Source organism: Callorhinus ursinus, unplaced genomic scaffold (assembly GCF_003265705.2).
Source record: "Callorhinus ursinus isolate GAN/ISIS: 27379988/994484 unplaced genomic scaffold, GSC_fseal_2.0 scaffold120, whole genome shotgun sequence".
Taxonomy (NCBI): domain Eukaryota; kingdom Metazoa; phylum Chordata; class Mammalia; order Carnivora; family Otariidae; genus Callorhinus; species Callorhinus ursinus.
The window spans coordinates 809,527-825,211 of record NW_027397182.1 but is presented as its reverse complement, the minus strand read 5'-3'; positions in this window follow the sequence as shown (position 1 = coordinate 825,211).

Sequence of the window (15,685 nt, the reverse complement as noted above, 5' to 3'; positions counted from 1 at the left end):
AGAACTCGGGGCCCTGCTCCTCAGTGTGCCCCCAGAGAAAAGCAGTCACTTCCGTGTCCCTGGTCTCCGGCCGCGCCCTGTGCTCACCCGGCCTGTGACCGAGCGTTGCTATCTCTGGTACCCGACCCCGCGCAGAGTCTCCAAACCCAGCAGATCCCTGCAGTGCGTTCCCGCACCGCTCCTCCCCGGGAAGGAAGGGGAGTCTCCCTGGATCTGCCGCTTGTTGGGTCCCTGCTGGAGGAGCCGTGCCCGACTGGGCCGCTGGTCACAGTCTATGGCAACCCCGAGCTGAGAGCCCGCGACTCTGCTCCGTCTCTGCAGCCGGCTTCCCCGCTCCGATACCTGGGAGCTCTGGCGCACTCAGGCACCCCCGGTCTCTCTGTGACCCCAAGGGTCCTGAGACCACACTGTCCCGGGAGGATTCCACCCCTCGCTTAGCCACTGCAGCGACGTCCCTCCACGGAGCCAACTTCTAAAAGGTCCGATTTTGTGCTCCGCGGCTCTAGCACTTGCCAGAAGCGGCCGGCGGAGGCCCCTCCCCCGCCGTCTATCCTCCCGAATATCGCCTCGGATTCACTTCTGCGCACGTCCTACCTTCCAGAAAGTGGTCACTTTTCTGTTCAGAGAGTTGTTGCTACTCTCTTCTTCGGTCTCCTGTTGAGTTCGTAGGTGTTCAGAATGGTTTGATCCCTATTCAGCTGAATTCCTGAGACCAGACGAAATCTAGGTCTCCTACTCCTCCGCCATCTTGCTCCGCCCCCCAGGAATCCGTTTGAAGAGCCATTTGGTGACTGTGGGGCATGAAAAATACACTGTAAAAAAAACAAAAGCCCCGTTCTTTGGGCATGAAAAGTATATTGTAAAAAATTAAAGCCACATATATTGTCCATGGAGAAGTTGGCCAACATAATGAATACAGCTAAAGAACAAATTAGTGAACTGAAGGATTCAGTCCATGAATGCTCCCAGAAAACAATTGGAAGGGATAAATCCATGAAAGAAAGAGAGTTAAGTATTAGAATTCCAGTAGGAGTCTCAGAAGGAAAAAAAAAAAAAGAATAAATGGGGAGAGGAGGCAGTAATTTGCCAGAATTAAAGTGGGAGATTCTGTTTAGGCGAACAGCAGGGACCCTCAGAGCCCCAGGTCCTGGGATGTCAGCAAGGGACTCTAATCCAAACTGGCACTTCAAGCACAGAGGGATTCCTGAGTATATTCAAATGTGGTAATTTATTATTATTTATTTACAAGAAACAGATTGTCTTTTGACCTTCCTATTCCTGCAGGGCTAGTTCTGAGCTATTGTTGTAATAGTTTTCAGCACAAAGGAAGAATGCAAAATGTGTAGCAATTTCCAACTGGATGCCTCCTGGTCAGATTTTGTTGGATAAAGGGATGCAAATAAGACAGGAGACCTTTGTTAAGCACTATTCTCCTTGATCACCCCATTCAGACACCCAGTGTCAGGGCAGCAGCTGCAGATTTTAACTCTTTTGTTTCTGGTGCAATTTCCTTCTGAAGTTCTCTTTCTCTTTCCTTAACTTCTTTCTATGCTTATCTCAATTTTTCCACATTCTTTTATTTTTGTATTACCACTCCTGCTTCTTCTCTCTGTATTCTCCTTCATCATTGCTACTTTCTCCTCTTCTTCACTATTTTCAAAGTTACTCATTGATTCATCCATCAATTCGTCTATTCAACAATTCCTTTGAGCACCGATCATGTTCCAGACTGGGGACACAGTGACCAAGACAGAACAAAGGACCCCAAACCCACTCTAGTGAGGAGGATGGATAATAAACAAATAAACAACAACAAGAAAGAAAAAGCTAGATACTAACAAATGCAATGAAGAAAGTGGTGTATGTTAGAAAGTGATGTGGGGTGGGGCAGGGTTGCTTTAGATGAGGAGAGGGGTGTCAGGGTAAGTCTTTCTGAGGAGGTGGCAGTTGAATTGACATCTGAATGGTAAGGAGGAATCAACTCTGTAAGATCTGGTGGAAAATATTTCAGGTAGAAGGAAAAGCATGTGCAAATGCCCCGAGGTTGGAATGGTACGTTCTTCAACCTTCTCTTGCTTTTTCTCATTTCTCATCTCTAGTAAATTCCAGAATAAATGTCTCATTTCAAGTATATTCCAGAATAAATTCCAGAATAAATAAAGGTGTCCTCATGATTTTAACTCACTGTGACCTGGTTTCTGTTTTCAGCACCCGTTTGAAATTGTTTTCTTGTTTCCTTGAAATTGTTCCCTTGATGATCACCAGTGTCATCCTAGCTGTGACAGTGATCTGAGAATAAAGAAAAAGAAACCGAGAGAGTGTTAGCCTGTGGGTCCTTTGGTCCAGCAGTTGGACATCTATAGCTCAGCCTCAGTCTGTTTGGGAATAGGTTTTTATTAGGGTAGAAGAAACCCTTATGAGATGTAAAAGCCCTCATATAGCCCTGTAAGCTGGACTACGTTTCTCTCACCCCTATTATAGCTTTTCCGTGACCTGTGTATGATTCTGTACACAGCTCCTTCTCTTTGATCTATCCAAGTCTGCCTATTTCTCATCATTGAGTTATTGGCTCTATATTGTTATCTCCCTTCTGCTAGTATTATTCACCCATCTGTCATGGGCTCAGGGTGGGTGAAGTGTACTTTCTTGCCTCTTGATCTTACTCTGGCCATTGGGATGTTAGTAGACATGACTCAGGCAGAAGCTTAGAATGTGCTCATACAGTGGGGCTCACCCTTGTGCCATTCTGTCATTTACTGTAGGATACAAATGCCCTAACCATAGTCTAATTCATCCCAGAAAAGGAGAGACAAGTTCAGCACACCTGAATCCAATCCTGCCTTGATTAGTTAAAACCCAGCTGACCTAGAGATGTGGGAGCAAGAAATTAATATAACATAACTGAACAAATATCTATTGAGTAAGTGCATTTTGCTTATACCATAATTATTTGTTTGTAGGTCTGTCTGTGAGCATTTTGGGGTCAGGGGCATTAACATTTCTGCATGCTCAGGGCCATTTGTGTCCCAGGTAAATAGTGGGCACGCTGGCCACTCTTTGGAATGGGTCTGAGGCTTCAGGATTTTCCTTAGCAGCCTCAGCTCCCCCATATTAGATAATCAGACAGGGGCCAAGGCAGATTCCTGCTGAATTCCTAAGGATTTCAGAGTTTAATCCCTATGGTCCTGATTTTATAGTCTTTTTTTTTATTGTCATGAATTCTTAAGTGTATGCTGTGCTTTGAATGGCCATCAGCACAGGCCATAAGGCTAGACAATCTCCAGGCTGTTAGGTACCTGAGACATGCTGCAGAATGATCTGAGGGTCTGCATGGTGATGAGGGCAATCTGATGCCCACTCGTCATGGGGAATGAGATGGACAGATACATTCCCACTTACTGTCCATGACAACAGTAATGCTACCTGATTTATAGGTCCCCAGGGCCTTTTTGTTGTGCATTAGAATGTCTGCCTCAGACTTTCCTTTGTCTGAGTGTCTTGGCTCTGGCCTTGAGGATTTCAAGAGGAATTGATTCATACCAACTTTGTTGGGCAGACAAAACTTTGGGTGATGATTCTAAAGTGGGATGTCTATATAGAGAAACCTAAGATCTACCAGTGTGAGGTGGAAATCTTCTGTTACTCTGTCCAACATATTTTCTCTTATGGTGTCAGCACTCTGTTTTTCTTTTGGGAAAACTACCTCCCCTCACTGGACACAGCACTGGTGGGGCTGTCAAATATGGTACTTGTCTTAATTTGGGTTTCTACCAAAACAGACCCTGGGTAAAGGACTTGAGTGCGGGTAGTTTATTTGGGGGATGATTTGATTTATTTTTTTATTTAAGTGGGCTCCATGCCCAGCGTGAAGCCCAGCATGGAGCCCAAATACACAACCCTGAGATCGAGACCTGGGCTGAGAGTTGGATGTGTAACCAACTAAGCCATCCAGCTGACCCTAGGATATGATTTTAGAAAGTACAAGTTAGAAAGTGAGGAAAATGAGAATAAAAAAAGAATATAAACCAGTATAGGATGTGCTAATGAATAGATTACTACTATGGGCAATGAGGACCAATCCTGCTTGAGGAACCTCTGCAAAGCCACTTGGGGCATGCTGCAGAATCATCCCACTGGAGGCTAGGGGGTGGGGACTTTATTTGCCAACTTCCATTTCTGTTTGAGAGTGGAAAAGAGATTCAGGATCTTGAGATGAGATGCTGTTAATGTGCTGGCAATCATCTACCAAGATTGTAGGCCACGATGTGGAAGAGGAAGTGATACTAAGAAGCTGTTGCTGATATGCCACATATTCTTACTCACCAGAGTTGACCTAGTATCACTTCCTGCTCTGACCACAGGGTAGGCACAAGCCCCAGGCTGGTCCAATCAGTTGCCCTCTTTCTGGAATCTTGAGGAGAGTAACATAGAAAACAGAAAATGATTGGACTCTGTTCATCTCCGTGGTGGGGTCCAGAAGAGACCCATCAGGGGCCAGGGGCATTAACGCCTGCTTCTTGATGCCCATTTGCCCAGAGTGGTTCCAATTCACATTCTCTCTGCTTGTCCAGTTTTTCCTTCAATTTTCTGTACTTCTCCATAAATCCTTCCAATAAATTCCTTTTTATTAAATTAGAGCTGATTTCTGCAGCTTGCATGTGAAACATCCTGACAGATGCTGGGTCTACCTCATAGGAAGCTGTCAGAGAAGTGGTCTTTTGCATGGCTTGAAATGAAGATGGCATGCTTCAGACTCTCAGCAGAATATCAAGCCATAAAATAATCTTTGCTCAAGGTTGCTGAAGACCTCAAGACCCAGCCCTCATTCTTGGCTCATACTTCAGCTAGTCCATTTCCCCTAATCCACTCTACTTACCATCTTTAGCTGTGAGTAAATCACAATACCAGAGGGTATTGTGTTTGGATAGACATATGATATAGTATGGTATGGTGTGGTTTAATGTGGCATGGTGTGGTATAATATAATGGAGCACAGCATGGCACGTTATATAAAGTATGGGTTTTAGAGCCTGACTTCACAGGTTCAAATCCCAGCTCTGCCATTTACTGACTATCCAGTATCAAAGGAGTTACTAAATCTGCCTGTGACTCAGTTTCTTTAACTATAAATGTGAATAATAATAGTACCTGGGTTATAGGATTGTGGTAAATGTTAAACGGGTTGACAATGTAACTGGTACATGACAAGCACTATAAATATTAGCTATTATAATGCCAAAGAACTATACACCTCTTAAGGACTACAGGTCCTTGTGCTTTTGGGATTCACAAGTGTGGTTCCTTAACCTTGTAAAAAGTATGGTTGGCAAGATCGGCTGCCCTCTCTTGGGCTTGGCTTGGTGTGTGTATTGGAGGGAAGGGAAAAGTACACTTTATAACCCTCTACTATATGCCAGGCATCATGACAAGTACCTCTTTAAAGATCATAACTACACCCCTAAGAAAGAGATCATTTTTATAGGTCACAGAGCTAGAGCTCAGAGAGATTAAGTAACCTGTCCTAGGTCGCTCAGCAAATAAGGAACAGAATTGCCATTCTCCCAGGTCTATCTGATTCAAAAGCCTGTTTCCAGTGGGTACATCGCTTCCACAAAGCCCCAAAGTGAGTGACTCCCCCTTTTCTCATTACTCTCCTTGTACTGTGACTGTCCAAAACTGTGGTCTAGACATCAGGGATACTAGATGCACCTCAGAGCAACAGTGGGCCTTTATTCCTGTCCTTTTGCATTGTCCCTTTATTTGGTTTGTTCACTCTGTGTAGAAGATCAAGGACATCATTGCACAAGGACAGTTTGACATGTGACTTGGCACTGATGAAGAAGGGGGTACAGCTTGGTGGTTAAGCTCATGGGCTCTCCATGGGGCCACCAGGATCTGAATCACTGCTGTGTGCCTTCCCTGGTGTGCATCTTTGGGCACGTTACAGGATCCCTCCAAATCCCAGTCTCCTCCTCTGTAAAGGAGGGATGGAAATGATAGTAGTTAACTCTTAGATGGCTTGTGCATAGTAAGGAAAATAAATATTGGGAGAAAAATATTTGAAACATTTTTTGTTTTTTGTTATTTTTAGAGACAGAGAGTGGGAGGAGGAACAGAGGGAGAGGGACAAGCATACTCTACACTGAGCACGGAGCCCATGGTGGGGTGTGGTATGGTGTGGCATAATAAAATGGAGCACAGCATGGGGCTCAATCTCATGAAGCTGAGATTATGACCTGAGTCAAAATCAAGAGTTGGATGCTCAACTGACTGAGCCACCCAGGTGCCCCTAGACATTTTTTTTAAACTTTGGGAGCGAGTGGCTCCCCAAGCAAACAAGACTGTAAACCTAGAGCCCACAAAGAAAAGATAAACACACATGACTACATTAAAAAAAAAACAAAAAAACAAAAAACAAAATACCAAATATATGGCAAAAGAACAAAACCAAAAGCCAAACTATAGGCTGGGGGATATTTTTTTAAACATATGTGAAAGTAAGAGTATTAGTCCTAATAAACTCTCATAAACTGAGAAGAAATGGATAAACAACTCAGTAGAAAAATGGACAAACACTATCAGTTGGCCCCTAACCAAAGAGAGTATCCATATGGCCAACGGACAATCCAAAGGATGCTCAGGGAAATGCAAATTAAAGCTAAAATGAGATACCATTTTTATACATCTCATTTGGGGGATGGGGAACTAAAAAAAGAATATCTGAGGCTGACAAAAATACCTTTATATATTTCTGGTGGGAATATGAAATCTGACAAGTAATACTGGAAGGAATCTAAATATCTGTTAAAAATAAACGAACAAACTTTTTACCTAGCAACCTTATGTTTAAGGATGATCTTATATACGGGGCGGAGCAAGATGGCAGAGGAATAGGAGACCTGGATTTCGTCTGGTCTCAGGAATTCAGCTGAATAGGGATCAAAACATTCTGAACACCTATGAACTCAACAGGAGATTGAAGAGAAAAACAGCAACAACTCTCTGAACAGAAAAGCGACCACTTACTGGAAGGTAGGATGTGCAGAGAAGTGAATCCGAGGCGATATTTGGGGGGATAAACGGCGGGGCAGGGGGGCTCTGTTGACCACTTTTGGCAAGTGATAGAGCCGCAGAGCAAAAAATCGGAACTTTTAGAAGTCGGCTCCACTGAGGGAAGTTGCTCCAGTGGCTAAGCGGGGTGGAACCCTCGTGGGACTGTGGTCTCAGGACCCTCGGAGTCACAGAAAGACTGGGGGTGCCTGAGTGCGGCAGAGCTCCCAGGTATCAGAGCAGGGAATCTGGCTGCAGAGACAGAGCCAAGGTGCGGGCTCTCAGCTCGGGGTTGCCATAAACCATGATCCGCAGCCCAGTCAGGCCACTGCTCCTCCAGCAGGGACCCAACAAGCAGCAGATCCGGGGAGACTCCCCTTCCTTCCCTGGAAGGAGTGGCGCGGGAGCGCACCGCAGGGATCTGCTGGGTTTGGAGACTCCACACGGGGTCGGGTGCCAGAGATAGAAACGGTCGGTCACAGGCCGGGTGAGCACGGAGTGCGGCCGGAGACCGGGGACACGGGAGTGACTGACTGCTTTTCTCTGGGGGCACACTGAGGAGCGGGGCCCCAAGTTCTCGGCTCCTCCGGACAGAGATTGGGAGGCCACCATTTTCACTCTCATCCTCCAAATCTGTATGGAAAGCTTGCAGGGAACAAAAGCTCCCGAGAGCAAACCCGAGCAGATTGCTTAGCCCGGAACAGGCAAGGGCAGGGCAATACGGCCTCCAGCAAAGACATTTGGGAACCACGGCAACAGGCCCCTCCCCCAGCAGATCAGCACGAACAGCCAGCCAAGACCGGTTTACCGATCGAGAACAGGAGAACTCCATCCCTAAGGGAATACTGCACATAGAATTCATGGCTTTTTTTACCATGATTCATTAGTTTTTCAAAGTTAATTTTTTACCTTTTTTTTTTTGAATTTTTCTTTTACCCTTTTTCAACCAACATCTTATCAATCTCTTTTTGAAAAAAAATTTATTTTTAATTTTTCGAGTCATATCCTATCCCTTCATAGTAGATACCCTTATTTTTGGCATATATATATATATATAATTTGTTCTCTCCTTAAAATTATGAGATACACTTTCTTCTAACAGATTAAAATATACCTGAAATCACTAGTGTATGGCTTTGTTCTAGTCTCCCGCCTGATCACATTCTCTCCCTTTTTTAATTTTTTTTTTAAATCTTCTTTCTTTTTTCAAACAACTTCTTATCAATTCCTTTTATACAATCTTTTATAATTTACATCTTACAGTCATCTTCCATCCCTTCATTGTATCAACCCTTATTTTGTACATATATGTCTTTATTTCTTTAAAATTTTAAGAGGCACTTTTTCTAACAGACCAAAATACACCCAAATCTAGTGTGTGGCACTGATCTATGCACTAGCCTGATGATATTTGATCATATTCTGTTTTGTTCTGTTTTTGTTTGTTTTTACATTTTCTTTTTCTTTTTTTGTCTTTCTTTTTTCTTTCTTTCCCTTTCTTTTGCCCTGGTTTCAGGTCTTTTCTGATTTGTTTAACGTATATTTGCTGGGGACTTTGTTAACCTGTTCCAAAAAATAGAAGTGGAAGGAAAACTTCCAAACTCATTTTATGAGGCCACCATCACCCTGGTCACAAAACCAGACAAAGACCCCATCAAAAAGGAGAATTACAGACCAATATCCTTGATGAACATGGGTTCAAAAATACTCACCAAAATACTAGCCAGTATGATCCAACAGTACATTAAAAGGATTATTCACCGTGACCAAGTGGGATTTATCCCTGGGCTGCAAGGCTGGTTCAACATCCGCAAATCAATCAACGTGATACAATTATTAACAAAAGAAAGAACAAGAATCATATGATCCTCTCAATAGATGCAGAAAAAGCATTTGACAAAGTATAGCATTCTTTCTTGATCAAAACTTTACAGAGTATAGGGATAGAGGATACATACCTCAACATCATAAAAGCCATCTATGAAAAACCTACAGCGAATATCATTCTCCATGGGGAAAAGCTGAGAGCTTTCCCCCTAAGGTCAGGAGCGCGGCAGGGATGTCCACTATCACCACGCTAGTCAACATAGTATTAGAAGTCCTAGCCACAGCAATCAGATAACAAAAAGAAATCAAAGGCATCCAAATCGGCAAAGAGGAAGTCAAACTCTCACTCTTTGCAGATGATAGGATACTGTATGTGGAAAACCCAAAAGACTCCACCCCAAAACTGCTAGAACTCATCCAGGAATTCAGTAAAGTAGCAGGATATAAAATCAATGCACAGAAATCAGTGGCATACCTATACAGCAACAACAAGACAGAAGAGAGACAAATTAAGGAGTCGATCCCATTTACAATTGCACCCAAAACCAGAAGATACCTAGGAATAAATCTAACCAAAGAGGCAAGGGATCTGTACTCAGAAAACTATAAAATACTCATGAAAGAAATTGAGGAAGACACAAAGAAATGGAAAAACGTTCCATGCTCATGGATTGGGAGAACCAACATTGTGAAGATGTCAATGCTACCTAGAGCAATCTACACATTCAATGCAATCCCCATCAAAATACCATCCACTCTTTTCCAAGAAATGGAACAAATAATCCTAAAATTTGTATGGAGCCAGAAAAGACCCCGGAAAGGCAGAGGAATGTTGAAAGAGAAAAGCAAAGCTGGCGGCATCACAATTCCAGAATCCCAGCTCTATTCCAAAGCTGTCATCATCAAGACAGTATGGTACTGGCACAAAAACAGACACATAGATCGATGGAACAGAATAGAGAGCCCAGAAATAGACCCTCAACTCTATGGTCAACTCATCTTTGACAAAGCAGGAAAGATTGTCCAGTGGAAAAAAGACAGTCTCTTCAACAAATGGTGTTGGGAAAATTGGACAGCCACATGCAGAAGAATGAAACTGGACCGTTTCCTTACACCACACACAAAAATTGACTCCAAATGGTTGAAACGGGAAACGGGTCCATCAACATCCTAAAGGAGAACACAGGTAGCAACCTCTTCGACCTCAGCTGCAGCAAATTCTTCCTAGAAGCATCACCAAAGGCAAAGGAAGCAAGGGCAAAAATGAACTATTGGGATTTCATCAAGATAAAAAGCTTTTGCAAACCAAAAGAAACAGTCCACAAAACCAAAAGACAACTGACAGAATGGGAGAAAATATTTGCAAATGACATATCAGATAAAGGGCTAGTATCCAAAATCTATGTAGAACTTATCAAACTCAATACCCAAAGAACATATAATCCAATCAAGAAATGGGCAGAAGACATGAACAGACATTTTTCCAAAGAAGACATCCAAATGGCCAACAGACACATGAAAAAGTGCTCAACATCGCTCGGCATCAGGGAAATCCAAATCAAAACCTCAGTGAGATACCACCTCACACCAGTCACAATGGCTACAATTAACAAGTCAGGAAACGACAGATGTTGGCGGGGATGCGGAGAAAGGGGTACCCTCCTACACTGTTGATGGGAATGCAATCTGGTGCAAGCATTCTGGAAAACAGTATGGAGGTTCCTCAAAGAGTTGAAATAGAGCTACCATACGATCCAGAAATTGCACTACTGGGTATTTACTCCAAAGATACAATTGTAGGGATCCGAATGGGTACGTGCACCCCAATGTTTATAGCAGCAATGTCTACAATAGCCAAACTGTGGAAAGAGCCAAGATGCCCATAGACAGATGAATGGATAAAGAAGAGGTGGTATATATACACAATGGAATATTATGCAGCCATCCAAAGGAATGAGATCTTGCCATTTGCAACGACATGGATAGAACTGGAGAGTGTTATACTGAGTGAAATAAGTAAATCAGACAAAGACATGTATCATATGACCTCACTGATATGAGGAATTCTTAATCTCAGGAAACAAACTGAGGGTTGCTGGAGTGGTGGGGGTCTGGGAGGGCTGGGGTGGCTACGTGATAAACATTGGGGAGGGTATGTGCTATGGCGAGTGCTGTGAATTGTGCAAGACTGTTGAATCACAGATCTGTACCTCTGAAGCAAATAATGCAATATATGTTAAGAAAAAAAAAAGAACAAGAAGATAGCAGGAGGGGAAAATGAAGGGGGGGAAATCAGAGGGGGAGACGAGCATGAGAGATGATGGACTCTGAAAAACAAACTGAGGGTTCTAGAGGGGAGGGGGGTGGGGGGATGGGTTAGCCTTGTGATGGGTATTAAAGAGGGCACAGTCTGCGTGGAGCACTGGGTGTTATGCGCAAACAATGAATCATGGAACACTACATCCAAAAGTAATGATGTAATGTTTGGTGATTAACATAACAATAAAAAATTAAATAAGTAATTAAAAAAACTGTAAAGTGCTAAAAAAAGAATGATCTTATATAAACAAAAGCATCACTATATTAGGATATATGTTCAAGGATGTTTATTACAACCTTATATCTTTGGGGAAAAACTGGAAACCATCCCGAGTGTTCCTCAGCATAAAACTGGTTGAATAAATTGTCCTATACACACTGTGGAATATATTGCAGTTATTAAAAAGAATAAATATGAATAAGTTGTGGTATACCCATACAATGGCATACTACTCAGTGATAAAAAGGAGCAAAGTATTGACACACACCACAACTTGAATGTGTCTCAACGGCATTAGGCTGAGTTAAAGAAGCCAATCTCAAAAGGCTACCTAGTGTAGGAATTATATCAACTTTTTTTAAATTTATTTTTTATTATTATATTATGTTAATCACCACACATTATATCATTAGTTTTTGATGTAGTGTTCCTTGATTCATTATTTGTGTATAACACCCAATGCTCCACGCAGAACGTGCCCTCCCTAATACCCATAACCAGGCTAACCCATCCTCCCACACCCCTCGCCTATAGAAATCTATTTCTTTTTCAGAGTCCATTGTCTCTCATGGTTCATCTCCCCCTCTGATTTCCCCCCCTTCATTCTTCCTCTCCTGCTATCTTCTTCTTCTTCTTATTTTTTTAAACATTTGCTGTATTATCTATCTCAGAGGTACAGATCTGTGATTCAACAGACTTGCAGAATTCACAGTGCTCACCATAGCACATACCCTTCCCAATGTTTATCACCTAGCCGCCCCATCCCACCCACCCCCCACCACTCCAGCAACCCTCAGTTTGTTTCCTGAGATTAAGAAATCCTCATATCAGTGAAGTCATATGATACACGTCTTTCTGTGATTGACTTATTTCGCTCATATACCACTCTCCAGTTCCGTCCACATCATTACAAATGGCAAGATCTCATTCCTTTTGATGGCTGCATAATATTCCATTGTATATATATACCACTGCTTCTTTATCCATTCATCCGTTGATGGACATCTTGGCTTTTACCACAGTTTGGGTATTGTGGACATTACTGCTATAAACATTGGGGTGCACGTACCCGTTCGGATCCCTACATTTGTATCCTTGGGGTAAATACCCAGTATTGCAATTGCAGGATCATATGATAGCTCTCTTTTCAACTTTTTGAAGAACCTCTATACTGTTTTCCAGAGTGGCTGCACCAGCTTGCATTCCCACCAACAGTGTAGGAGGGTTCCCCTTTCTCCACATCCCCGCCAATATCTGTCGTTTCCTGATTTGTTAATTTTAGCCATTCTGACTGGTGTGAGGTGATATCTAATTGAGGTTTTAATTTGGATTACCCTGATGCCAAGCGATGTTGAGCACTTTTTCATGTGCCTGTTGGCCATTTGGATGTCTTCTTTGGAAAAATGTCTGTTCATGTCTTCTGCCCATTTCTGGATTGGATCATTTGTTCTTTGGGTGTTGAGTTTAATAAGTTTGGCTATTGTAGACATTGCTGCTATAAACATTGGGGTGCACGTACCCGTTCGGATCCCTACAATTGTATCTTTGGAGTAAATACCCAGTAGTGCAATTTCTGGATCGTATGGTAGCTCTATTTCAACTAACTCAGGTGTCTTTTGGTTTTGTAGACTATTTCTTTTGCTATGCAAAAGCTTTTATCTTGATGAAGTCACAGTAGTTCATTTTTGCCCTTGCTTCCCTTGCCTTTGGTGATGTTTCTAGGAAGAAGTTGCTGTGGCTGAGGTCGAAGAGATTGCTACCTGTGTTCTCCTTTAGGATTTTGATGGACTCCTGTCTCACATTGAGGTCTTTTAACCATTTGGAGTCCATTTTTGTTTGTGGAGTAAGGAAATGGTCCGGTTTCATTCTTCTGCATGTGGCTGTCCAATTTTCCCAACACCATTTGTTGAAGAGACTGTCTTTTTTCCATTGGACATTCTTTCCTGCTTTGTCAAAGATGAGTTGACCATAGAGTTGAGGGTCCATTTCTGGGCTCTCTATTCTGTTCCATTGATCTATGTGTCTGTTTTTGTGCCAGTACCATACTGTCTTGATAATGACAGCTTGGTAATAGAGCTAGAAGTCCAGAATTGTGATGCCACCACCTTTGCTTTCCTTTTTCAACATTCCTCTGCCTATTCGGGATCTTTTCTGGTTCCATACAAATTTCAGGATTATTTGTTCCATTTCTTTGAAAAAGTTGGATGGTATTTTGATGGGAATTGCATTGAATGTGTACATGGCTCTAGTAGCATTGACATCTTCACAATATTTGTTCTTACAATCCATCAGCATGGAACGTTTTTCCGTTTCCTTGTGTCTTCCTCAATTTCTTTCATGAGTATTTTATAATTTTCTGAGCACAGATTCTTTGCCTGTTTGGTTAGATTTTTTCCTAGGTATCTTATGGTTTTGGATGCAATTGTAAATGGGATCGACTCTTAATTGGTCTCTCATCTGTCTTGTAGTTGGTGTATAGGAATGCCACTGATTTCTGTGCATTGATTTTATATCCTGCTACTTTACTAAATTTCTGTATGCGTTCTAGCACTTTTGGGATGAAGTCTTTTGGGTTTTCCACATACAGTATCATATCATCTGCAAAGAGGAAGAGTATGACTTCTTCTTTGCCGATTTGGATGCCTTTGATTTCTTTTTGTTGTCTGATTGCTCTGGCTAGGACTTCTAATACTATGTTGAATAGCAGTGGTGTTAGTGGACATCCCTGCCACTTTCCTGACCTTAGGGGGAAAGCTCTCGGTTTTTCCTCATTGAGAATGATATTTGCTGTAGGTTTTTCATAGATGGCTTTTATGATATTGACATATGTACCCTCTATCCCTATACTCTGTAGAGTTTTGAACAAGAAAGGATGCTGGACTTTCTCAAATGCTTTTTCTGCATCTATTGAGAGGATTATATGATTCTTGTTCTTTCTTTTATTAATGTATTGTATCACGGTGATTGATTTGCGGATGTTGAGCCAACCTTGCAGCCTAGGGATAAATCCCACTTGATCGTGGTGAATAATCCTTTTAATGTACCATTGGATCCTATTGGCTAGTATTTTGGTGAGAATTTTTGCATCCATGTTCATCAAGGATATTGGTCTGTAATTCTCCTTTTTCATGGGGTCTTTGTCTGGTTTTGTGACCAGGGTGATGGTGGCCTCATAAAATGAGTTTGGAAGTTTTCCTTCCATTTCTATTTTTTGGAACAATTTCAGAAGAGTAGGTATTAATTCTTCTTTAAAAGTATGGTAGAATTCCCCTGGGAGGCCATCTGGCCCTGGAATTTTGTTTGTTGGGAGATTTTTGATGACTGCTTCAATTTCCTTAGTGGTTATAGGTCTGTTCAGGTTTTCTATTTCTTCCTGGCTCAGTTTTGGTAGTTGACACATCTCCAGGAATGCATCCATTTCTTCAGGTTATCTAATTTGCTGGCATAAAGTTACTCATAATATGTTCTTATAATTATTTGTATTTCTTTGTTGTTGGTTGTGATCTGTCCTCTTTCATTCATGATTTTGTTGATTTGGGTCATTTCTCTTTTCTTTTTGATAAGTTTGGCCAGGGGTTTATCAATCTTGTTAATTCTCTCAAAGAACCAACTCCTAGTTCCGTTGATCTGTTCTACTGTTCTTCGGTTTCTATTTCATTGATCTCCTCTGATCTTTATTATTTCTCTTCTGCTGGGTTTAGGCTTTATTTGCTGTTTTTTCTCTACCTCTTTTGGGTGTAGTGTTAGGTTGTGTATTTGAGACCTTTTATGTTTCTTGAGAAAGGCTTGTATTGTTATATACTTTCCTCTCAGGGCTGCCTTTGCTGTATCCCAAAGATTTTGAACACTTGTGTTTTCATTTTCATTGGTTTCCATGAACTTTTTTAATTCTTCTTTAATTTCCTGGTTGACCTATTCATTCTTTAGCAGGATGCTCTTTAACCTCCATGTATGTGACTTCTTTCCAACTTTCCTCTTGTGATTGAGTTCTAGTTTCAAAGCATTGTGGTCTGAAAATATGTAGAGCATGATCCCAATCTTTTGGTACTGGTTGAGACCTGATTTGTGACCTAGGATGTGATATATTCTGGAGAATGTTCCATGGGCACTAGAGAAGAATGTGTATTCTGTTGCTTTGGAATGGAATATTCTGAATATGTCTGTGAAGTCCATTTGGTCCAGTGTATCATTTAAAGGCTTTATTTCCTTGTTGATCTTTTGCTTAGATGATCTGTCCATTTCAGTGAGGGGGATGCTAAAGCCCCCCAC